Source organism: Trachemys scripta, chromosome 6 (assembly GCF_013100865.1).
Source record: "Trachemys scripta elegans isolate TJP31775 chromosome 6, CAS_Tse_1.0, whole genome shotgun sequence".
NCBI lineage: Eukaryota > Metazoa > Chordata > Testudines > Emydidae > Trachemys > Trachemys scripta.
In genome coordinates this window covers 54402815-54428410 of record NC_048303.1, presented here as the reverse complement: position 1 = coordinate 54428410, position 25596 = coordinate 54402815, and the positions used below count along the sequence as shown (strand labels likewise).

The following is a 25596-nucleotide window of genomic DNA, read 5'->3' as shown; positions in this document are numbered from 1 at the left end:
ATTGTATGTGTGTTTTAAAGATGGGAGAGGCTAAAGCTTGCTTGTAAATCTCAAATCAACCCAATATACCTCAATCTGTACTGGCTCCACATTAAACACAGTTCAGGTCAAGATCCTGATTTGAAAAGCCCTGAGTGGAACTGGGCTTAGCTATCTGTGGAGCAGTGGTTCTCAACCTATTTATCAATGTGGGCTACATATGCATCTCACAATATGTTACCTGGGCCACAGGTTGAGAACCACAGCCTGCCCCCTCCTAAATCCCCCTCAGATATCTATGCCCTGCATCTCCTGCCCAGAAACCCCTCCATAGAGTGAGGCCAGGAGCGGAGCTCTGTGCAGGGGACTGGGTGGCAGGGACCCCAGGCCCTACTGTGCAGGGCCAGGCGGCAGCCCCAAACCTGGACCTGGCTGACTGGGACCAGGTGGCAGGGCAGTTGGGTGACAGACCAGACCCCAACCCTGGAGGGCCAGCCAGCAGCCCCGATGCCGACCCTGGACCTCAACCTCAGCTAAGTGCTAAAGGCCAGTTGGCCCACGCGGCGGGATCCAGGTTCCCAGCAGCCACAGATACCTGCTGCGCAGGGCTTGCTGGAGCCCCGGAGCTGCCCCCCCCCATGGGGCCAGCTGGCAACCCCGAACCCACCGCACAGGGCAGCCCAGAGCCTGCTGCACTGGGTGGCTCGGACCCCACCACACCGGGTGGCTGGGAACCTGTAACCCATCCTGTGGGCCTAGCAGCCTTTATCACACAGCTGGGCCACAGCTGTGTGCTAATTGGGCCGCATGCAACCCGCAGGTTGAGAACTGCTGCTGTAGAGTCTGTCTCCCTCCACAACAACAGCCTCCTATCATGATGTTCTACTGGAACAATGAAACCATTGTTGACCAACAGAGAGAGATTCATGTCCACAGAAGACAAAACCTTCACATGAGTCAGACTAGCACTATGGAACTCACTGCCAGATGAAATAAGAATCTACTAACTTTGCCGCATTCAGTGCCAAATGCAAAATGAACCTTTTCACTGAAACATTCCTAAATAATATACCTTGCTTAATTCAAAATTTTCATACCTTTCATATTAATTTTCATAATAATTTTTAAAAATAATTCTGTCCCACATCTTGTCAATGGGGAAGGAAGAGATAGTTGTAATTGTTGTTGTTGTTTGTGATGAGCAACAATATAAGAATCTAGATAGTTGGGTAGATGTTGCCTGGAGTTTCCTTGTTATAGAGATTTACTACTTTGTGGAGCAAAACTACATCAGAAGCCTGAGAGAGCTAAAAGATTTGCCAGGTGTAAAAAATAGAATCCAGAAAGAAGCTGGCAGAGCTGCTTGGTTTCATCACCATTTTTGCTATTTCTCAAAGGGAGGGTGGAAGCTAGGGTTGATGGACGTCTTCTGTGGGAGAAGGCCTCAGGGTGTGAGTGGGAAGCCATCATGTACAGTTAGGGCCTGGGAAGGGCAGAGAAATGAGTTATGTGCATTGAAAACCTATTAAGAAAAACATTTTATTCTCAGGGATCTATGACTGTTCACACTTGATCTTTATTAGTGTCTACCAATTTACCCTTTTTCAATAGGAAAACGGGATCAAATGTATGAATGGCTGGAGTGAGGATGTTGATTTGTTTCTAATATAAGGTAGACAACTCACAGAAATTTGGGGTTATTTATTGCAATAATTACCTTCTGCTAGGCTGTTTAAAACTGATCTTAAATAAATTTCTTTAATGTTTAACTTCTGTCCTAAAAAAGCATGTAGTGCTATATCTATGTATAGATACTGTGGCTACTAGAAAGATAAGCAGATTGGCAGGTGTGGTATTATATAGCACCACATTTAAAGTAGGCAGTTATAGTATTAGTATTAGTACTTTCAAAAATTGCATGCCTTTTTAAAATAAAATGGATTATACTATTACTTGTCCTTCTTTAGCAGATGTATTTAATGTTTTAGTTATGAAATATTTGATGGGAAAACTCACTGGGGAGATTCTTTGCACTTGAAATCAAGTTCACTTGGAAGGTGGAGAAGGAATTTTAATAATTGCAGCAAAGGTAATTTGATACATTCTTAGCAATAAGTATGCCTATGACAGCACGCTTGCTGCCACAAATCAGACTAAGGGTTCTATTCATGAATGAGTCATGTCCCGTTTTTATGTAGTGTAAGTTTAATAGAAATATCAGGTAGTGTGTCTTTTCTATGTAACATGCAAGAACATAGCTCTCTATCTTCCACAGCTTAAATGTATGACAATACCTTTTGTTTTTATGTATGAGAGACTGAAGGTGAGGTTATGCATAAATAAGCAAAATGGAAGCTTGAAATGATATGTGAATCTTTTCCGGAATGTGCATGAAGTTATTACCTCAGTTTTAAGATGTTCAGTTTCTAGAGTCAGTTTATCTTTATATCTTAGAAGAAAACCTACAACCAAGAGGGCAGCCCATCTACAGGGGCTGGACAAGATGTAGAGGCAAGGGAACCCCTTACATCTCCAGATGAGGGTCCCTTTTCTCTATCTCCCATTCTGATTTTTCTTTCAATCCCTTAATCTTTTTCTTTTCCCTTTTTTCATTCCCTGCCCCACCTTTGGCCATACATGGTGTGTGAAATATATTCGTACTTAAGAACATATAATATGCAATATATGTTATATTCACTACCAGGTGAAACTATATCTTAACTTGAATTTTAGGTTGAACAGAGACCAGGACAGAGATAAGATTCCATGGGTGCCGTTAACTGACCACTTCCAAATGTGACTTCAGAGTTCCCAGTATTCCAAAGTTTAGATATCCCCTCCTCCCCCCTTAACTGATATGTCCTTTAAAGCCATATTCCAAAGAGGTTGCTCATATGCCTATTGAACTTTAATTCTAGTTCAATACATTGCTTTTAGCTGGGAATTTGTGTAGATTTTTTATAATATGTAATAATTGCTCTATGGCATGAACCTTGGGGACCTTGAAAGCTTGAAATAGATGGATCCCATTGCTTCTCAGACAACTTCTGACCTCCACATGTAGCTTCTTTTCTCCCCTTTTCAAAATTGGGCCTTTTATCCTCCATGGTGCTTTTCTCTCCTGTTCCTTCTAGAGCGGATCCACCTGCCCCAATGTGGTTCTCTGTTTTCCACTCTCATCTGGGACATGAATATTTTATAAAGCCCATATTGCTTCATGTGTATTTTCATTGTGCAATGCCCACTTTGTAAAATTTCTCTATGTGCTGTATATGTAACAGGGTGGCATGCCCCTTGAAGGGCTTCAGGCCAGCCAACCCTATTTACTAATCAGCACCAGTTGAGAAGGGGGTAGCTGTTCCTTATAAAGAGAGGTTGGGTGTCTGTAGAGAGAAGTCACAGGAAGGGGTAGTCCCTGGAGCAGGGAAAAGACTCCAGAAAGGAAGGCCTGGTGAGTGGCCCTGTGGTCATTGCCCTGTACCAGGGGCATGTTGAGAAGGAACCCTGGAAGGATGTAAGACTTTTATTAAAACCAGGGTGGGTGGACATTGTATGTTACTGTTTCATTTGAAGGTAGATTGAGGACCGATGAAGAGCCTAGAGTCACAGAAGGCAGTTGAGCCAGAACATTTTGTGTTATATTACTGAACTTTATTTGGGGATTTTATGTGTCCATATTCATAAATTACTCTGCGTGTTATTAGCATAAGAACAGGTTTCAGAATAGTAGCCACGTTAGTCTGTATCCGCAAAAAGAACAGGAGTACTTGTGGCACCTTAGAGACTAACAAATTTATTTGAGCATAAGCTTTCGTGGGCTACAGCCCACTTCTTCGGATGCATAGAATGGAACACACGGGTACCCATAGCAGTGCTGCTGACTTGAAGGTATATATTGTCCCCAAATTTGAAAAAGTTGTGGGTGAGGACAAAATCACAAAGTTCAACCACCAGGTTTGCCGTGATATTATCGGGGATACTGTTCCTGATGGCTTGTAGTCCATCTTTGTGTGCAATATTGGTTTAGAGGGCTTCCACATCCATAGTGGCCAGGATGGTGTTTTCTGGAAGATCACCGATGGATTGTAGTTTCCTCAGGAAGTCAGTGGTGTCTTCAAAGATAGCTGGGTGTGCTCATAGCGTAGGGCCTGAGGAGAGAGTCTACATAGACAGACAATCCAGCTGTTAGGGTGCCAATGCCATCAGGGGCTCATTCACCTGCACATCTACCAACGTGATATATGCCATCATGTGCCAGCAATGCCCCTCTGCCATACACATTGGCCAAACCAGACAGTCTCTATGCAAAAGAATAAATGGACACAAATCTGACATCAGGAATCATAACATTCAAAAACCAGTGGGAGAACACTTCAACCTCTCTAACCCCACACTGACAGACTTGAAGGTGGCAATTTTGCAACAAAAAAACTTCAAAAACAGACTCCAAAGAGAGACTGCTGAACTTGAATTAATATGCAAATTAGATACAATTAACTTATGTCTAAACAGAGACTGGGAATGGTTGGGTCATTACACTAATTGAATCTATTTCCCCATGTTAAGTATCCTCACCCTTCTATGGGTCATCTTGATTATCACTTCAAAGGTTTTTTTTCTCCTGCTGATGATAGCTCATCTCAATTGACTGGCCTCTTACAGTTGGTATGGCTACTTCCACCTTTTCGTGTTCTCTGTATGTATAAATATCTTCTTTCTGTGTGTTCCATTCTAGGCATCCAAAGAAGTGGGCTGTAGCCCACGAAAGCTTATGCTCAAATAAATTTGTTAGTCTCTAAGGTGCCACAAGTACTCCTGTTCTATTAGCATAAGAGTGTTAGAAAAATATGCTTGAGGAGCATGGAGGAAACCAAAGGCTGGGCAGCACCAGGGCCACCTCACACTGTGTGTGTGTGTGTGTGTGTGTGTGTGTGTGTGTGTGTGTGTGTGTGTGATTTCTGAGATGGTGACCCTATGATGGTATACTTGGTTATGTTTATGTACATTCAGAATCAAAATACCAATATCCTTACCAGTGTCAGAATAAATCCAGTTTATAGTTCCTAACCTTGTTTTAGAACTATGACAAGCCATGTCCATTTCTAAAACCCTGCATAAATATGAAGGGCTATTTTGCTGACTTCTGCAGGCAACCAGGCCAGGTGAGTCTCATTAGTTCCAACTTAGGAGGATAAAAGGTAGTGTGTCCAAGGCACGAGAGGGCCTATGGGCTGAGACAAAAAATGTTGAAAAGAAAAAACCCTAGAAACAGCCTCTCAGCAAGAAGCTCAGACTATGATTTATATTTGTTAAGAATAATGGACTCTCTAGGAAGGGGGAGGAGTTTTGGATGCTAACCCAACGTGTGAGTGCTTTGTTGCAAGTGAGATAGGGATTCTACCTACTGATAATCCCTATATCTCCAAACATCTTGTATGATTAGCATCATATTATTTTGAAAAATTCAAAGCTCTGACATGTAACTTTTCAAGTGGAATCATTTTGGTTTTAGCAAAGTTGGGAGAGTGTGGGCATCAAAATCTGACTGAAAAATGTAACTACGTAGTCACAAACAGTTTTCCATATTATAATACATTATGTGTGCCAAACCGCTCTGAACTGAGTGTTTGGTATTCTGGAGAATTGAGTTATGTCTTTTAAGAAGGAAATTGGGGACACCACACCTGATCTGATAACATTGTGCATGCTGGAAATGGGCTACCAGAGCTATCAATAAGCAGCTTTCCTTAACTAGATCTTAAAAACAACTTGTAATACGGGAGACCACTTGACAAGCAGCCCATGATCTTGGAGAAAATGGCAAAAGAGTTATGGCTGTTTGTCACATCTTGTACATTATGTATTATAAGCCTGCACTCTTTTTTCTGCGTATGTGTATATTTCTGTGTATGTGTATATTTCTAAAATATTAGTGTGCCCGATCTTTGGCTAATTGTCACATCTCTATTTATTCCAATGACGCTGTAACTGTTTATACCAGCTGAGGATCTGCCCTATTATGATTTGGTTTAAAGCCCTCCCTCAAAAAGGGGGGGCATATTCACATAAGGGCAAATCGAGCTGCTGCTGTGGAATCCTTTTTTGCGTCTCTCTGTGTAATTATATATAAATAGACATCTTGAAACAAAATCACCTTTATTTCAAAACAGCTCAACAGACTTTAGGGGAATTTCACACAGCTCTATGGCTGAGTCTGTGCAGCAAGAGTCTGTTGACAGAGAATTTTACTGTAGTTATAATCCCCCCTGAAAAACTTGTCAATTAGCAGCAAAGCATTATCTTTTCTTGTTTAAATGTGATGTCCATCTTATATTGCTGCATTTTGCACAGATATGCTAGTAAGGTTTTTTTATACATTGTACTTTTACTACATGACACATACATATGTTCTTCTTGATACTAAATTTGTGGTGAAAAGCCACTGAATTGTTATGTGCGTGTTCATAGTGCATTTTTATGTGCATTGATTAATTTTACATTCTTTATACCATAAATCAAGGTAATAAGGAGAATTTCCAAATGTGCCACTGCAAATATATCTTTCCTATTGCCTTTGTTCTATTTATAACCTTGCTTTTTTTGTACATAAAGTGTTCTTATATACTGTAGAGTAGCTGATGTATAGTAATGGGTGTAGAGCTGTAAAAGTCTCTCTTGGCACTCTTAACATGGTCAGATTATTATTGTGTTCTCCAATTCAGCTAGATGTGTTCAAGGATCTTCTCTGGTCTGAAAGGTCAGCTGCTTTTAGTTGTGCACTGGTGGAATACTAATACTGTCCTTATTCAAATTACCTGCTACAGTACTTATTAAATTGATGGCCTGGTGCTCTAATTTAATACTGTCGTCGTTCAGAGGCAGGTCACAGCTGCAATCTGCGCTGAATTAGGTGGTGCTGAGGCAAAGTTCAAGAAGAAACCATGGTTTTGGGCTGCATTGTCCCACTAAATTAGCAGTCAGATGCAGTGTATAATTAATTAGCACAAACCAGGGAAAGCTTGTCATTTAATAAGCCTTTTTTATTTCCACATTACACAAACAGTGGGAATTGATCCATTAAGTGCCTAGCTATTAATGCTGTTTTATGTATGTCTGGTTGTTAAATTGAGATGTCTAGTTACATACATTCAGTGTTTAAGAGCTCCTCACAGATTGTTCAGTGTTTGCTGAGATTTTAAGTCATGTTCCACAAATCAATAATGGCTTCATTAATGAATTTGAACATTGCTGGAACAGATAAATGGATCTAACCTGCTAAAGGTTTAGCCTGGCTAAAAAAATGGTGTCTGATGTATTTCAATATGTTGCAATAACCTAGGAAGTATGGCTTTTATTTTGTCCTAAATATTAAATATTGTGTTTACATTGTGTCACTTGTACTTACATTACATCTTTCTTTTTTCATATAATCCTTTTACATAATTGCCTAAGGCATTGTATAATTTTATCTCTTCAGTGTACTACTTGGTATTAAATGTGCCGAACAATACATTTCAGCAACACATTTCAAGATGTCTGCAAGAGCACAGAGCACACACATTTCGTGGCATTCTCACGAAAAAGTCAGAGTATTATTTGAACCAGATGAATGCATTAGAAATGGTGTATATATCTTTAAAATTCTTATACATGATTATATATCATTATGATCTTGTAAATTAGACTTATTAGTATTATGTTTATAAGAGGCTCAATGATTAAGTGTTCATTTTGTGCTAACCACTATTCAGTGAGAAGAAATTATAGATTAATACCATTCTTCTCTCTCCCCCGCCCCACTTACTTACCAACTATATTTCTAAACTGGAAATCATTGAGTGAAGTACTTAATATTAGATCAGTAATCCAACATAAACTTATTAGCACTCCACATGTTGCACAGGCAACATATTTCTAGAAGAAATTATGGATCAGCAAGATGAGTCCTTAGAATAATTACCAAATAATTTTATTTTAAATATTAAGATTTCTTCTTGGGTATTTTCATAATGCATAACCACATTCATATACTGCATCTCAATTCAAAGTAGATGCATAAGAAATCTGCTGAAAACTCTAGCAACACTTTAAGTGTTTCTTTCAAACCCTTAGAATTCTGCAAAATATTAACAACCACTTGACTGTTCTGCAGGCATCTTTGCTGGAAATGCAAATAAGGACACATGATGTCTTGGAGTACGAGGGATCTGTATATAGCTAGGATGGCTTATGCAAAATAAATGGCTTGAACTAAATCTGAATCAAAGGCTAAAGGCAAGGAACAATCTCTACCTGCATCCTCCTAACTCCAGTCACCTTCCCTCCAACAGGTACATATCCTCTCTTCTACAACTTCTATCCGGGACACTCATACATCACTCATCTGTGACTGGGTCCTACTCTCTTTATATGCTCTCTCCTGCCCATCTTTGTTGATTCCACAACTGATCCAACAGACTCTCTGGTCTCTGTTTTGTCTTTTATTTTTGTTTTTTCCCCCCATTTAAATTTCACATCTTGGGCTTGTCTGTCAGCTATAGCTCATTTTGCATTAAATCCATTCTTGGGTGCAAATAATATGAGAAGAGCAGAGTGGATAATACCTGATCTAAGGAGCTAGTCCTGCCCTCCCGCCCCCCAGGGATAGGGACTAAATTCTGATGCACCTGCCATGTGATCAGTGAAGTTAAATGTGTGAGTTCTTGGGAGAGGAAATCAGTGCAAGAAGGCTGTTCAGTGGTAGACACCTGGGTTGGAGGGTGACCGTAAAGTCGCCTCTAAATATTTTGGTAGATAGAGATCACAGGTCTGTTGGAAAGAGGGTGAGGCAGAATGGCCAGAGTGAGACACAATGAAGAAAGGATATTTATCTGAACTTAAACTTGTTTTATGTTAATGCATCACTAATTCTGGCCTATTTAATCTAAATAGGGGGTCATTTGGTAGCAGAGGAATTTTACTGTATCAGTGTAGTTAGGATGTTTTTAAATTCTGCATTGTATTTTAGGCTAGGAAAATTTAAACTAATGTTTCATTAAGTTTGAGTGACTGGAACTGGGTACTACTGCATTGGACAAATTAGCATGCTGTATATTGTAGGGATGGATGAATGAAATAATGTAGTTGTCAGTGATTTCCCTGCAGCATTACCTTGGATGTCTCCAGCCTTAATTGCTGTTGAGTGATGGCAGGAGAAGCATTTCCTGTCCCACAGCTGTGATGTTTGGGAGGCAGCAATCAGCCATTTTCCTGAAGATAGATTGAAGGAGTAGCAAGCTGCTTGCTGGGGAGCGTGTTGCTAATAGTGTAAATGGGAAATGCAATCCAGCCAAAAAACCAAACCAGAGCTGGAGGGTCACTTGTTTGGCCCTATCTTCCAAATGATGGCTCCAGCCGGCAGTGGTAACAAAGCCTTTTGGGGGCAAATGAAGGTTGGGATGTGGGATTGGGTAATATGGAAATTAGAGCCTCCAAACTGAGTACCACTTGAAAGACAATGCAACCTTTATACTTATCTATAGTAAATGGCTCAAAGTAGATGAATGGAAGAAACTGACAGCTTGGTTGGTGCTGTATTGTTTGTCTGTTTGGCTACAAAACAAACAAGACAGCAGTGCATTGATATACAGGGTGAAGGCTATATTCAAAACTAGAGGCTTCATTTTTTAACAAAAAGAAAGTATACAGATTTCTTATGTCCCAGTTTTAAAGCTTTTTGCAATGTTTGTGATAAGATGTACTGTAGATTTGCATGTTCAAAAACATCCTTGACAGCTATGGAAATTTTGTAGCCTGACAACTCCTCGTTTTAGCTAAGGCAAACAAACAAGGCTGAGTTGATTGAAATTTAAAACCATATCTTATCTGCAGATGTGGTGGCAGCTTGTTAGCATTGCCATCCAAAAGCCACAGTATTGTGAGAAGACTTAACAATACTGTGGTAACCTTGACTGAGTTGACCTCAAAGATGTGAATGCTTTTGGGGAAGGGGATGGAAAGGATGATGCCCATGCTGTTTGTTAACTCTTTTTGAGCTCCAGTCACTGTTTTCTATAGGCACAGTACTTGCTGGTAGTTTGGAAAAGGAGATAACTCTTAAGCTCTAATAAAAGGAAGTAAAGATCTATGAAGATACCTGGAAGGATTTTTGGATTGCGATAGCACCTAGGAGCCCCATTTATGGACCAGGATCCCACTGTGCTAAGCACTGTACAAACACAGCACAAAGTAAATGGATTAACATAAGGAGTAGTGAGAGGAAGAGGGGAGCTGAAACTCTGCCTACACCCCAACTCTGCTAAAGGCAGAAAGGAGCTGCCCTTCTTTCTCTGGCTTGGGTTAGTACCACTATCCCACAGCTCTTGCTTCTCTTTTCCCGATTCAGATTCCCGCCTCCTCTTTCAGTCTACTTTAGCCACTCGGTATTGGAAAACACTAATGAAATGGCACACTGAGACCCAATTTGTAGTGAGAGATCATTATACCACAGATAGAAATGGTGTCCCCTCGAACACTATGCCTTTAGCACTACACAATGTCAGTGGGTTGAGGCTCACTGGTGGACTGAGTACTCAGATGCCATATGTGTGAACCTTTTCATTACCACTGTGGACCAGTAGGTTAGTTCACACTACTAGATGAAATAAATCAGTGTTCAAAATAGCAATACAGGATTGGTCACAAAGACCAGCCAGCAATGGTATTCTATGGGGAAGGGACACCAGCTAAATATCTGGCCTGTGACCGAGTGCTGAGAGGATGGAGCTTGAGCCAGCACTCTGGTCACTATTGGTACCAATTGGGAGCCTCAGGAGAAGGCCTTACTGTTCAGGGGTGTTCCTGATTACTAGGCCAGACTGGGGTTAGGAAGTTAATGAGCTAATTAGCTGACTAACAGGCAAGTGATTTTAAAAGAACACAGGAAAGAAGTGCTTGAGGAGGAAGTGGGGGGCGGGGAAGAGAGAGAGAGAGAAGGCTAGGAGAGCTTGGCAAGGGGAGTTTTCTCAGAAGAGACCCACCAACCTCTCCCCCTGCTCCAGAAGAAAGGGCTGGGAAGCTGGAAAACACTGCAAGTGTCTGGATGCATCGATTGGTGGAGGATTTGAGACACTGTAAATAAAGTACACATCAGTGTTTACAAGCAAGAGGTCTCAGGGTGGTCTGTGCTCATAGAAGAGGTGGGGGGGGGGTACAGTAGCTGTGCCCCCATCACATGACCCTATTTATTTGTATGTGTTTGTACAGTACCTAGTACCATGAGTAACAGATCATGACTGGGGCCTCTGGATGCTACTGTAATATAACTATTTAATAATAAGAAGAATATTTATATTTCTTGTTTTTGAGCAAAAGCTGCTTCCTCTGTTGCTTGATCTCTCTGTTGCCACAAGTTATTTTGTAATGACAGTATTAACATTTGTTTGGCTTTTGCCACAAAGGATGACACATTTATATAACATCGCAGCACAGCAACAGATGCCAGAGTATTAAAAACAGACTAATCTATAATCCTCCACAGTAAAATAACTACATTTAAATGTGGTAAACCCTGCTTTCACCCTCCCCCAACCTTACAGAATTGAACACAGTGCCGAATAGAGCAAGACAATTACCTCCCATGTCTTACATACCACACTTCTGTTGATACACCCCAGAATATTAGGCTTTTTGCAACTGCATCATACCATTTGTGATCCACTAGAACTCCCAGATCCTTCTCAGCAGTTCTACTGCCTCTCCAATTATTCCTCATTTTGTAATTGTGCATTGTTATCTTTCTTCTTAAGTGTAAAGTAGTTCTTCACTTATCTTCATTGACTTTCATCTTGTTGAATTCAGACCAATTTTCCAATTTGTTAAGATTGTTTTGAATTTTAATTCTGTTCTCCGAAGTGCTTGCAAGTCCTCCCAGCTTGATGTCAGCTGCAGATTTTTATAAGCCTACTATCCACTCCACTATCCAAATCATTCATGAAAATATTGAATAGTGCCAGACCCAGGACTGACTGCTGTAGAACCCCACTAGATATGTCCTCCCAATTTGAGAGCAAACCATTGATAACTACTCTGTGAGTACAGTCTTTCAACAAGTTATGCACCACTCCTATAGTCATTTCACATTTCCCTACTTTGCTTATGAGTATGTCATGTGGTACTGTGTCAAAAGCCTTAGTAAAATCAAGATATTTCATGTATATGGCTCCCCCTAATCCACTAAACTAGTAACCTTGTCAAAGAAGGAAATTAGACTGGTGTGGCATGATTTGTTCTTGACATTCATGCTGGCTATTCCTTTAACCCTATTATCTCATAAGTGTTTACAAACTGTTTGTTTACTAAGTTATGCCTGTATCTTTTCAAGTATCAAATTTGGACTGACTGGTCTATAGTTCTGGGGGTGTTGTTTCTTCCCCCTTTTTTAAGGTAGGTACTATCTTTGCCCTTATCCAGTCCTTTAGATCCTCAAGCATCTTCCATGAATTCTTTAAGATAATTGCTAGCAGTTCCGAGATTGCTTCACCTACTTCCTAAGTATCCTAGGATGAATTTCATCAGGCTCTGATGACTTCAATAAATCTAACTTATCTAAATATTCTTTCACCCATTCTTTCCCTCTTTTGGCTTGTTCCCACTTGATATTAATATTAATTGTGTTGAGTATCTGGTTACCATTAATTTTTTGTAAAGACTGAAGCAAAATAGGCATTAAACACCACAGCCATCTTGATGTCATCAGTTATTAGCTCTCCTTCTCTGCTAAGTTAGAGGACCTACACTTTTCTTTTTCTTTCTCTTGGTTCTAATGTATTTATAGAACCTCTTCTGATTGCTTTTTATTTCCCTTGCTAACTGTAACTCATTTTGTACCTTAGCCCCTTTGATTTTGACCCTTCATGCTTTTGCTATTCTTTTGTACCCTCCTTAGCATCTGTCCATGTTTCCACTTTTTGTAGGATTCCTTTTTGATTTTCAAGTCATTAAAGAGCTCCTGATGGAGCCATATTGGTCTCTTACTATTCTTCCTATCTTTTCTTTGCATTGGGATATTTGGCAGTTGTACCTGTAACATTGTCTCCTTGAGAAACTACCAGCTGTCCTGAATTCCTATCTCCCTTAGATTTTTTAGTCCCATGGGAACTTACCTACCAGTTCTCTGAGTCTGTCAAAGTCAGCTTTTTTGAAGCTCATTATCCTTATTCTGCTGCTCTCAATCCTTTCTTTTCTTAGAATGATGAGATCTGTGATTTCATGATCACTTTCACCCAATCTGCCTTCGACCTTCTCAGTGGTTTGAGCATTGGCCTGCTAAACCCAGGGTTATGAGTTCAATCCTTGAGGGGGCCATTTAGGGATCTGGGGCAAAAATCTGTCTGGGGATTGGTCCTGCTTTGAGCATTTGGACTAGATGACCTCCTGAGGTCCCTTCCAACCCTGATATTCTATGATTCTATGATTCAGATTTGCAGCTAATTCCTCTCTGTTGGGCAGAATCAAGTCTCAAATGGCTGTCCCCCTGGTTACTTCCTCCACTTACTGAAACAAAAAATTGTCTCATTATAGTCCAAGAACTCACTGGAAATGTTGTGATTTGCCATACTATTTTTTCCGGTAGATATCTGGGCAGCGTAACTTCCTGTTACTACCAGGTCATGTATGTGAATATTTCTGTTCTAGAAATGCCTCATTCATCTGTTCTGATTTCGTGGTCTATAGTAGACCCCCTTTTTTATAGTAGATCCTCCTTTCTCCCCCTCCCCATCTGTCCTTCCTGGATGAGCTATACCACTCTATGCCAAGGTGCACTTGGCAGAAAGAAAATTAGGGGGCAAAACTTTATATATTTGTTTTTTATCATGGGACTTTTGGGCTTGGTGGGCTATTGTGGTTACTCCTCTGATTTTGAACCGAATATAGTCTGAATGTGTAAAGTGTGGTGCCTAGCCTTTCTTGCATTCTCTGTGGATGGTTTCATTTATTTTTTATTTCTGTACTACATTCTTCACAACTCGCTCTAGTGAGTCCAAAAAGCCATACTTAATCTACACTTGTGCAGTTGGGTGCACAAAGGAAGTGTCTTGTTGGTTTTTCTGAGTCTCTCTGTGGGTTCAGTGAGGACGCCTGCCTTGTTTAGCACTCTAGCATTAGTTGTATTGTCTTCTAGGTCAGTGGTAGTCAACCTTTAGCAGCTGGAGAGTCACTTCAGATTGAATTTTAAAAAGATTTGAGATGCACATGCTCACACATGAACACTCTCAACAGGTAACATCCAAGTGCATGAAATCTATTGCATACCTCAATAAAAGCAGAAAAAATAAACCTGGGAGCATCTCTTTAAGTGTATATTTTCAACCTAATTAGAAGCAACAGATTACATAATGAAAATAGACATGCCTGTTTTAAAAAATAGGCGAAGCACTGTCATACTTTGGGCTGGTCTACACTGGGGGAGGGGGGGGGAATCGATCTAAGATACGCAACTTCAGCTACGTGAATAGTGTAGCTGAAGTTGAAGTATCTTAGATTGATTTACCTTGGGTCCTCACAGCGCGGGATCAACGGCCGTGGCTCCTCCGTCGACTCCGTTACTGCCGCTCGCTCCGGTGGAGTTCCGGAGTCGACGGGAAGCGCGTTCGGGGATTGATATATTGTGTCTTAACTAGATCCGATATATCGATCCCCCAATAAATCGATCGCTACCCGCCGATACGGCGGGTAGTCTGGACATACCCTTTGATTTCCATTTTCTACAAGCTGTGGCTCTAATCCTGTATCAAGTATCCCTACAGAATATCCCTGAGCACAGGTAGGGTCCCATTGATATCAATGAAGCTCCACAGAAATTCACATTAGTACCCAAATCACTATTTAGGAACATATTTAGTAGAGCTGGATTAATTATTTTTGTGAATAATTTAACTGATAAATGTTGGTAGTAATCAAGATTTTTTTTTCACTTGACCAGCTCTATAGTTGGTCTAATAACATTCAGTGAATTCTTGGGCTTTTTTCCTGATTGTCAAATTATTACATTTTGTTTCTTCCAAGTCTAAGATTTTAAAAATATTTTCTATATTATATTTGTAGATTTAATTTATACCCTATTAGTGTTACAAAGTTAAACTCAACTACAACCTCCTCCAACCCACCTAGCAGGAGAAAAACAAACATAATAAAGAGAACAAAACAATAGAGACCAGTATAAATCAGAAGTAAATAACACAGTTGTTCATAGCTGAGCCAATAGCACATACTTACTCTGATAACAAATAACTTCCATATGGGGAAAAGAGGGATCCAAATTCAATTTATATCTTTCAACAAGAAAACACCACTAAATCTGTCTGTATAAATTTCAGTAATCTCTCACTCTGTCGCAGGGCAGGTATTTTACATAATTACATGGCTACCAAGACACAATTTTTATTAACCAGTCAGGTCGCTGCTCTCACTGGAGCTAAACGGAGTTCTTGGGTCCTCAGCACTCTTGAATATTCGGCATTTTACTTAGGTGCCTAAATATGGATTTAGAAGCCTAATTTTGGGCACTTATATTTTGAAAAACTTGGACTCAATTTAATTGATAGCAGGGCTAGTATATATTATGATCATATTGTCCCTAATATGGATGTTCTTTGTCTTTATCACTCTATTTTTTGAAAAAATTGAATTTCCTAAGTAATTATTGGGTCAGAATTCCAAATGGGATATTAAACAGAGGGGAAAAAAACAATATAAGTCAGTACATCAATGAAATTGAATACTTAAAGTGAACCATTGTATAACCCACTATTTATACAAAGATCAGCTGGAAGCCTTTTTGGTCTGATCTTTCAACCCTAGTTTTCTGAATCACCTGTCTCATTGAGTATTTCATATGAATACAAGGTAAGTAAGTGTGAGTCTGCAATAAAACTATGCTTGACGCACACTTTGTGCCTGTATCTATTCACGGTGAAGTCAACTGGAATTAGAATAGATTTTGTTTTCTGCATTTTTCTGCATGACTTTTGTGGAATTTTACATTGACAAGGCCAGATAATGTAATGAACACTAGTATTAAAGTCTGGCAAAATAAGATAGGGCTTATAAAGATCATTCTTCAAGGTGTACACTGGCTGCTAATAGGGTTAGAAAGTGGGTTTCTCATATTCCCTAAGGCACTGGCCACTGTGGGAGGCAAGATCCTGCTCTTGATGGTACCACGGATTGATCTGGGTTGACAAATCCTATGTTTTGAAATCACACCACCTAAAATGAACCTCTGGGGTCGGTGGGTGGGTGGGTTGTTTTTGGGGGGGGTGGGGCAATTGTGTTTTTTTTTTAACTTGTTTGATTGCAATAACTAATTTCTTGTCTTATTGCCAAAGTTTTTACTTTTAAATTTCCAGAAGTTTATCATCCTCTTTTAAAATTTCCTTTTCCAGGCCTCTTAGAGAAGGACCAGATGCTGGATATCTCTGAGACATGCTAGACCGCTCAAGCATCAGCTTCCTTCCTACGTGGAATCTTATGTGGAAAGATAAGCTTGGAGTTTTAAACTTCAGAATGTAATTTGAAAAACTTGATGTGGAAGTGAAGTAATGAGTCAATCTCAAGTGGTTTGGTGTTTGAATTCACTTTTAGATAATATCCAGAAGTCTGAACTATTTGAACTTACATGAGTCTGTAAAATTAAGCTGAAAATCTGTTTCTTACAAGACTTGTGGTATTTACATTATTGGCCTGAAGTACACTATCACCACAGCCACTTTTCTCATGGGATTTTGACACCTCCAGGTCCAATAGCAACTGGAAAGCAGAAGTGAAAAAATTACTATCATCTGGATATTTCAGAACTGCAACAAATTATTGATTCCAGGTCAGTTCATAGACTTTATAGTAACTGTTCCACCTATTCTAATAAAATTATACTGATCATCACATCCATTTTTGGATGGTTTGCTATTTTTTTAAGGAAACATAATAACTTACGGAAGATAACAGTTTCCATTTTGCATACATTAAAATGGCTGAATTGTGTTCTCAGCTGTAATGTTATATAAATGTAATTCATATTAATTTAGAACAGTTCAGAAGAGATTTCTAAATATTCCTAATTGGGAGAGAAAGGCACACTGAAAAATCTCATAAAGGATTTTTGCATACTTATAGCCTAAAATAAGGAGTAATTAACTGTTCCAAATATCCTCCCACTTATAATAATAGCATGTCTTCAGTCAAATTTGCAGAATTTATTTTATTTCACTAATTGATTGGTATATTCATCATTCAGTGATATATTAGGTAGAGCTGGATTCTAAATGACTTTCCTTTCCAATTAATTCTTCTCACACTGTTTTCCTGGTGACATCTGAACTTCTTTCATTATATAAAACACATCTTGAATAAGACATTGCTGAATAATAATCAGGGATGCTAACATGTTAAAAATTAGACCCCTGACAAAGTCAAATACATTCTGATTTAGACAATGACCTCACCTAATGTCATTTTCAATGCATCTTATTGAAGGAGAATATATCTTTCTCCCCCCTACATATCTGCTCTTAAGTTAGAAATGTTTAAAGCAGAAAAAAATCAGTAGCAAATTATAAACATGGTTATCTATGCTGCCTTCTATTAAAAGCTTCTTGGTACATAAAGTATCTTTTACTCTTTTTTTTTGTTTTATTCTACATTTCCTGACAGCATTTTCCTTTTTTTTTTTTTATAATAGTATCACTATATTTGGATGAGGAGATATCAAATAAGTTATTCTTTAAAAATATATGTTAAATCATGGGCTGTATTATGTTTGCTTGCAATTTGTCTTTTTTTTAATACTGTACAGTCACCAGATTTCTTTTGCATAGTATTTCATAAAGCATAGAACACTGATAATATCTGATTTAACTGACTTGCTAATACAAGAAGCAGATCATTTTAAATGGACCCTACATCTTTATAGGATGTTAGAAATGAAGACATTACTTCAAAATGTAGGTAATTATCACCTCCTCTTTTATCAGTGCTATTTTCTGAGGTATTATCATAAGATAGCACTTTAGTATTAAGCAGGGCCTTAGAGTGGCAATAAATCAGTCCAACTGAGTCATCATTGTCCAAGGCATCTGAACTACTGAAATGTTGTGGATCCTACAGAGAGTGTGAAATCACTTGACCCTTGGCATTAACCTTTGCTGAATGAATAGACACTGCTTTCCACATCGTGGAACAAAAGCAGAATAGTATTGATTAAACACCACATTCACTTGATATTAAATACTTGCTGAACTCACTTCTTGCTTTCCAGTTCCAGTGGGAGAAACCCAGAGAGTTGCTGAGTCTCAGGAGAATGCATGCTTGTAATTCAGGGCAATGTTTTCCCTGCAAAGTTTTTTTTTTCCCTTTCTTTTTCCCCTTCTCCTCCTCCTCAGATCAATAACTGGCAGCTATGATCAGCCATGAGTATGTATTGTCAATTCTGACCTGTGTACTTTATCACTCGAAGTGAGAGGTCACAGCTCTGTGACTAATAATGCAGTAGTTCTAGGCATGAATTGTTTCCTGCCCTTAATGCAAGTTGTTGTTTTTTAAATTGTGTTTTCTTTTTTAACACTGTGTTTTATTATATCGCTTGTTTATGAAACCTCTTAGCTACTTGCTTTGAACATCTGATTAATCTGCTGTATGGCATTAGATTTACTAAAGCTCAGAGATTTACTAAATGTTTTTGCTGTTGGCAGGAATGCAGGTTCCCTGGAACTTGAAAGTATTTAGTTGGGAATTCTTATATGATGTTTTTTGGAATAAAATGTTTGCTTTGGTTAAAAAGATGGATGGGGAAACAGAAGACTACTATTAAGAGAAGAATAAACAGAAGCTATTCTCCATTAAACTTTCATAAGTCATATTGGGGCAGATTCATCTTTCAGTTACACACACACACACAAATCCAGGGTAACTCAAGACTGCTCCTATATCCTCAGTAGAACCTTCTCAGATCCAGCTATGTTGACTCAATGCATAAGGAATTGATAGTGAGGAAAATGTTTCATGTACGATGACAAATGGAGGCAGCTACAGTAGCAGCATCACTGTCTGCAAACAACCACCACTGACTGAAACTGTATATAGAAGACTTACTAGGTTCAATTCAGTGTAAAGATTATGCTTCAAAAACAAAGCTTTGAGGGGTGTATGTGTGTATGTGTGAGTATTTATAAAGCGATCTCACAATGTGTACCAATTCTTCAGACAGACTTACCACAGGTAGTGAGCTACTTAATTGACAACAACATCTGTCTTCTCTCCCCAAAGATTTGGTAATAATGTAGGCCCATGGCATTACATTATTCTCCAAAGTTGTCTTGATCCCCATGGTTTTGACTGGTTTGTATGCTCAATGATCAGATTTCTAGATTAGCTGATTGTGGATGATGATGTGAATGTGAGCATATATATAATTCCCTGTCGATTAGCAGAAATCATCTCACAGAATTTAGGGTGAACACAGAATGTTCACTTTAATGTGAACATGGTCTTCTGTAGTTTATACAATTGATGAAACACTATTGGAAGTCTGAAGAAAACTGATCAAATGTATTTTCTAATATATTTGATGCTTTGTCTAGTGGAAGTGATATCTTCCTCTGAGTTCTCCTTTGCAAGTTGCTGCTGTATGGATAGGGTTGGAAAGATTAGATTTTTATTGGTAGATGTTGATTTCAACATACACACAAACTGACAGCATAATATTTCCATCTATGATCAAAATTTACAAATAGGCAAAGCAAGAAAAATACTGTTTGAGAACTTATTAGTTTGATTTAATGGTATTTAGTTAGTATGTTTTGACATGTGATGTTGACAATTTGTATTTTAATTTTTTGAATCTCAGAATCTATTATTAAATTGTCTAACCCCATAATTTCTTGCAAGTGTGAAAATTTAAACCAATAAACATAGGGTAAGCATTTTATCAATCTCTTTCTGCTAAATAGCAAAAATCTTGGTTTAAAAGACAAAAATCTAAACCTAAATCACTCAAATTTCTACCTAGAAGTGGCTTCCTTCCAGAACATAGTGGCTTTTTTACACACCAAAGGGAGTTTCATAGAGTGGGCACTACTCTTATGCCTTTCTTGACCCACCTATTTCTTGGGATGGTATCTAAAGACTGATCCTTGTGTAAACCTCTGCTAGACCATGCACCATTTCTCTTTTACATAATCACACAGATAGTTGTTAGGGTCAGTTGTTATATTCAGCAGACATTATCTTTTCTTCAACTGTGCTATGTGTGTATTACTACTGTATTAAGTGTGTGTATGTGTGTGTTTTAAGCATAGCTTTAGACTGGCAATAAATCAGTTCAATTGAGTCACCATTGTCCAAGGCACCTGAACTACTGAAATGTGTGGAACCTACAGAGAGTGTGAAATCACTTAAGCCGTGTGTGTGTAAGTAAAATTAGTAAACTATTTTTTAAAAGCACAAATTAAAAAAAATACAATGGATTTGATACAATGGATAAATTATAATGGATTTAATTACCATTTAAATACAATGGATTTAATTACATTCAGGAATTAATTTGGCTGAAAAGTTGTGCTTGTGTTAGTCAGAAATGCTGACCTCTGCTCTTTATATCAGAACATCTTAATAGTTTCACCATGGTCTTCAAGCACTAATGGTTTTATTGATTTATGTGGTTTGCCTATGCTCACTAGCTTCATGAACAAAAATATAAAATTAAAAACAAAACAAAACACGTTAGTATAAATGTCAATACAAATGCCAGTAAAAACAATTCCTAAATCCATTAAGAGCAAAAATAAATCCTGAGATGTTTAGCTCAACCCTTTTACAGGGAAAACAGGGAAAAACCCTGTTTAAAACTGCAGTCTATTAACTTTCCTGAACATTATTTTTCTCTGCTGGAGAGTGTGTGGGCTGATTCTAGACATTAGGCTCCTAACCAAGACTGCTCTGTAGCCCTACAAATATAGGGGCTATCAGCTGATCTCAACTGTTTGGAGCAAAGTACACAAGAAACCCATGATCCAAGCCAAAATTCAAAATGAACACCTTGAGCTACAACTTGAGGTAAACTAAAAACCAGTGCAATCTTTGGAGCACATATGAACTGTATTAAATATACTTAATGAGCAGTTGTATTCTGCACTAGCTGAAGTTTCAAAATGGCATTCCGTGGTCCCATGTAAAGCACCTTGCAGTAATCGGTCTACAGGTGGTAAAGGCATCAATCACTATAGTGAAGTTACAATCCCTTAGACAAAACCTATGACTCTAGTGAAGAGGGGGAAAGGCTTCTGCTGCTCTGTCGATGTCTGGACCCAGTTGAGGCCCCAATAGGGACCCTTAAGTTATACATACCCTTAGGTGTGTGTAGTGTGTCTCCAGGTTGTAAAGAACACCTCTCTGCTATTACTTCTGTTTGATTCCTGTGCACACCAAAATCACCTCGATTTAATCTAAAATGAGTTTAAACTAGCTAACTAGTTTACACTTGAGCCCTAATCTTGGTCAGTGGAATAACCAAATTACACAGTGTCAATGTAATGGATATACATATGCATATCTCATAGACTCATAGACTTTAAGGTCAGAAGGGACCATTATGATCATCTGGTCTGACCCCCTGCATGCTGCAGGCCATAAAACCGTCCCTACCCCTTCCCTGGACTCTGCTGTTGAAGTCCCCAATCCTGTTTTAGCTGACTTCAATCGGCAGAAACCCTCCTGCTAGAGATCCCTGCCCCATGCTGCGGAGGAAGGCGAAAAACCTCCAGAGGCTCAGCCAATCTGCCCTGGAGGAAAATTCCTTCCCGACCCCAAATATGGCGATCAGTAAGACCCCGAGCATATAGGCAAGAGTCTCCAGCCTGACCCCTGTCAGCCATTATACAATTTACCTACCATTGCTTGGTTTTCCTTGACTACTATGTTTTACCATTAAACCATTCCCTCCATAAATTTATCTAACTTAATCTTAAAACCAGACAGGTCCGTCGCTCCCACCGTTTCCCTCGGAAGGCCGTTCCAATATTTCACCCCTCTGACGGTCAGAAACCTTCGTCTAATTTCAAGCCTGAACTTCCCCACGGCCAGTTTATATCCATTCGTTCTCGTATCCACATTAGTACTAAGCTGGAATAATTCTTCTCCCTCCCTCGTATTAATCCCTCTAATATATTTAAAGATAGCAATCATATCCCCCCTCAGCCTTCGCTTTGTCAGACTAAACAACCCAAGCTCCTCTAGTCTCTTTTCATACGACAGGTTTTCCATTCCTCTGATCATCCTAGTGGCCCTTCTCTGCACCCGTTCCAGTTTGAGTTCATCTTTTTTAAACATGGGAGACCAGAACTGCACACAGTACTCCAAGTGAGGTCTCACCAGCACCTTGTACAACGGAAGCAGGACCTCCCTATCCCTACTAGATATACCTCGCCTAATGCATCCCAAGACAGCATTGGCTTTTTTCACCGCCACGTCGCATTGTCGACTCATAGTCATCCTGTGGTCTACGAGGACCCCTAGGTCCTTCTCCTCTTCCGTTACTTCTAACCAATGCGTCCCCATCTTGTAACTAAAATTTTTATTAGTCATCCCCAAATGCATCACCTTACACTTTTTACTATTAAATTTCATCCTATTTCTGATACTCCAATTCACAAGCTCATTCAAGTCTCCCTGCAGGATATCCCTATCCTCCTCCGAATTTACAACGCCTCCCACCTTCGTATCATCCGCAAACTTTATCAGCCCACTCCTGCAATCGGTTCCGAGGTCAGTTATAAATAGATTAAATAAAATAGGTCCCAAAACCGAACCTTGAGGCACTCCACTAGTAACCTCCCTCCAACCTGACAGTTCACCCTTTAATACGACCCGCTGCATTCTCCCCATTAACCAATTCCTTATCCACATCAGGATTTTCATATCGATCCCCATGTTTTTCAGTTTAACCAATAATTCCTCATGGGGTACAGTATCAAACGCTTTACTGAAATCCAGGTATATTAGGTCCACCGCATTTCCCTTATCTAATAAATCCGTTACTTTCTCAAAGAAGGAGATCAGATTCGTTTGGCACGATCTGCCCTTCGTAAAACCATGTTGTAATTTATCGCAATTGCCACTAACCTCCAGGTCCTCAACTAGTTTCTCTTTCAGAATTTTCTCTAACACCTTGCACACTACAGATGTTAAACTAACAGGCCTGTAGTTACCCGGATCACTTTTTTTCCCTTTCTTGAAAATAGGAACCACATTAGCTATTCTCCAGTCTAACGGGACCACCCCCGAGTTTACAGATTCATTAAATATTATCGCTAATGGGCCTGCTATTTCCCGCGCCAATTCCTTCAATATTCTCGGATGAAGATCGTCCGGTCCTCCCGACTTAGCCCCATTAAGGCATTCAAGTTTTGTTTCTACCTCGGATATGGTAATCCCCCATCCTGAATGCCCCTCTGTAGTGGTGCTAGTATCCCTAATACCTTCATTGGCCTCATTAAACACCGATGCAAAATATTCATTGAGATATTGCGCCATGCCTAGATTGTCTTTAATCTCCTCTCCGGCAATAGTCTTCAGCGGTCCCACTTCTTCTTTCTTTGCTTTCTTCCTATTTATGTGGCTGTAAAACCTCTTACTATTGCTTTTAATTCCCCTCGCTAGGTCCAACTCTACACGGCCTTTGGCCTTTCTCACTCTATCTCTACATTCTCTGACTTCGCTAAGGTAAGTTTCTTTACTAATCCCTCACCTCTTCCACTCTTTGTACGCTTTCTGTTTTTTCCTAATTGCCCCTTTGAGTCGGTCGCTCATCCAGCTCGGTCTAAATCTCCTGCTTTGTAATCTTTTTCCCTTTTTTGGAATGCAGGCCTCCGCCAGCTCATGCATCTTTAACCTGAAGTAATCCCAAGCTTCTTCTGCCTTTAGATCCATTAATACGTTTGCCCAATCCACTTCCCTTACCAGTCCCCTTAATTTGTTAAAATTGGCCTTTTTAAAATTATAAACCCTAGTCTTTGACTTAATTCTGCTACTCCTCCCGTGTATTTTAAACCGAATTAGCTCATGATCACTGGAGCCCAAATTGTCCCCCACTACCAAATTGTCCCCCACTAAAGTATATTGATAACACTGCAGCCTAATCATCTCACTAGCTGTCTTAGTAGGTTCAGATATACATTGAACAGGATAATTTATGGATAGAGTACTGCAGTTTCCTACAGGAGAGCGTCCTTGGGCTAGGTGAGAAGTTCCATAGTACTTTGCCTAGTATGATGCCCTGCTCTGGGTTCTTTCCAGGAGGAAAGAGAAGATAAACTTAAGCACAACTTCTTCTATCCGTGCCAAAGCTAACAGGTGTGTAAACAACCTCCTGGTCAATGATATCAGACTCAACAGAGAGCAAAAAAGAGTCAGCCTGGAGATTTGGGGCCCCATTGAAGTCAGGGGGAGTTTTGCCATGGATTTAAATGGAGATAGGATTTCACCCATGGTCTTTAGTCATAAGGGAGACCTTTGTCCAACAAGAAATCAATCTCTATATCATAAGCCGGAATCATTCCGGAAAGCATTAAGGTAAATTCAGGATTACAGACAATGCCAGAGCTGGTTCACCATAGTTTTCTCTGAGTGATAATTGGCACAACTGTATAACTGGTTTCTTGATGTTGTACTCAAGACCACTTTGAGGGCTCTCCATTTTTCATGGAATGGCTTGTGAAACACTTTTTCTACCTTAAAATTTTTCATAGAAGTTCCAGGGCTAGTGTTTCTGGTTTTTATATTTATATATAAAAAAACAGTCCTCCTTCCACTGCCACTATTTTGAATATTGGGAATCTGATCCGCTGTCAGAATTTTTAAAAGCTACTTACCAAGAAGAACCAATATCTGTTCCTATCTCTGCCACTAATTAATGTTCATAAAAATAATGCTCTAATATTGGAGTAAGGAACTACTCAGTAAGAGTTTGGGTGGCAAAATCAGGCCCTTTGGGAGGGAAGCTAAATCATGCCTCAGTTTAAAGTACCAAACAGCAATAAACAACAATGTTCAGGTATTGTTTCCCCCCTTAACAGTGCTTACCTCCTTAGCACTGTTCTTCATTTGGGGGAAGGGTTTGGCTCAACTTTCACAGTATTTTTGCCTTTAAAAAATTTTTGCTGCACACTGCTGCATTGTTGTAGAATTGACACATTTAAATTGTTGCAGTTGTGCAGTGATAATTCCACAGAGCACAGTAGTAATAAATGTAGATGAATTTGCAAAATCTAGGTGAGAGTCTGTAACATGACAGAGTCGCTGTGATGCCCCAAATATAGTTGAAGAAGATGTGAATTATATGTGAAATTATTCAGTCTTAGCAGATCATTTGCTTCACTATCCCTCTTGGCATTAGGTATAATTAATAAAGACTTTAGAGCCTCAGGAACAATCATCACGGTCTTTCAGACAGTGTTACATAAAGTACATTGAATTGGTAAAAAGAGGTCAACATGTGGCATTGCAGTGCCTGGAAGTAAAAAATTGTACTAGATAGAGATACACAAATATATACAGTGAAAGCTGTTGCAGTTACCTTCTCTATGATGT

General features: G+C 39.3%; 1 long non-coding RNA gene across 1 annotated transcript in view; it reads left to right on the top strand.

Annotated features, from left to right (window-relative positions):
• Positions 1-25596, top strand: part of LOC117879361 — a 51755-nt gene that overhangs the window by 22900 nt on the left and 3259 nt on the right. Inside the window, exon 2 of the long non-coding RNA XR_004646249.1 lies at positions 16404-16837. This is a non-coding gene — a long non-coding RNA (uncharacterized LOC117879361). The remainder of the gene's footprint in view (positions 1-16403; positions 16838-25596) is intronic.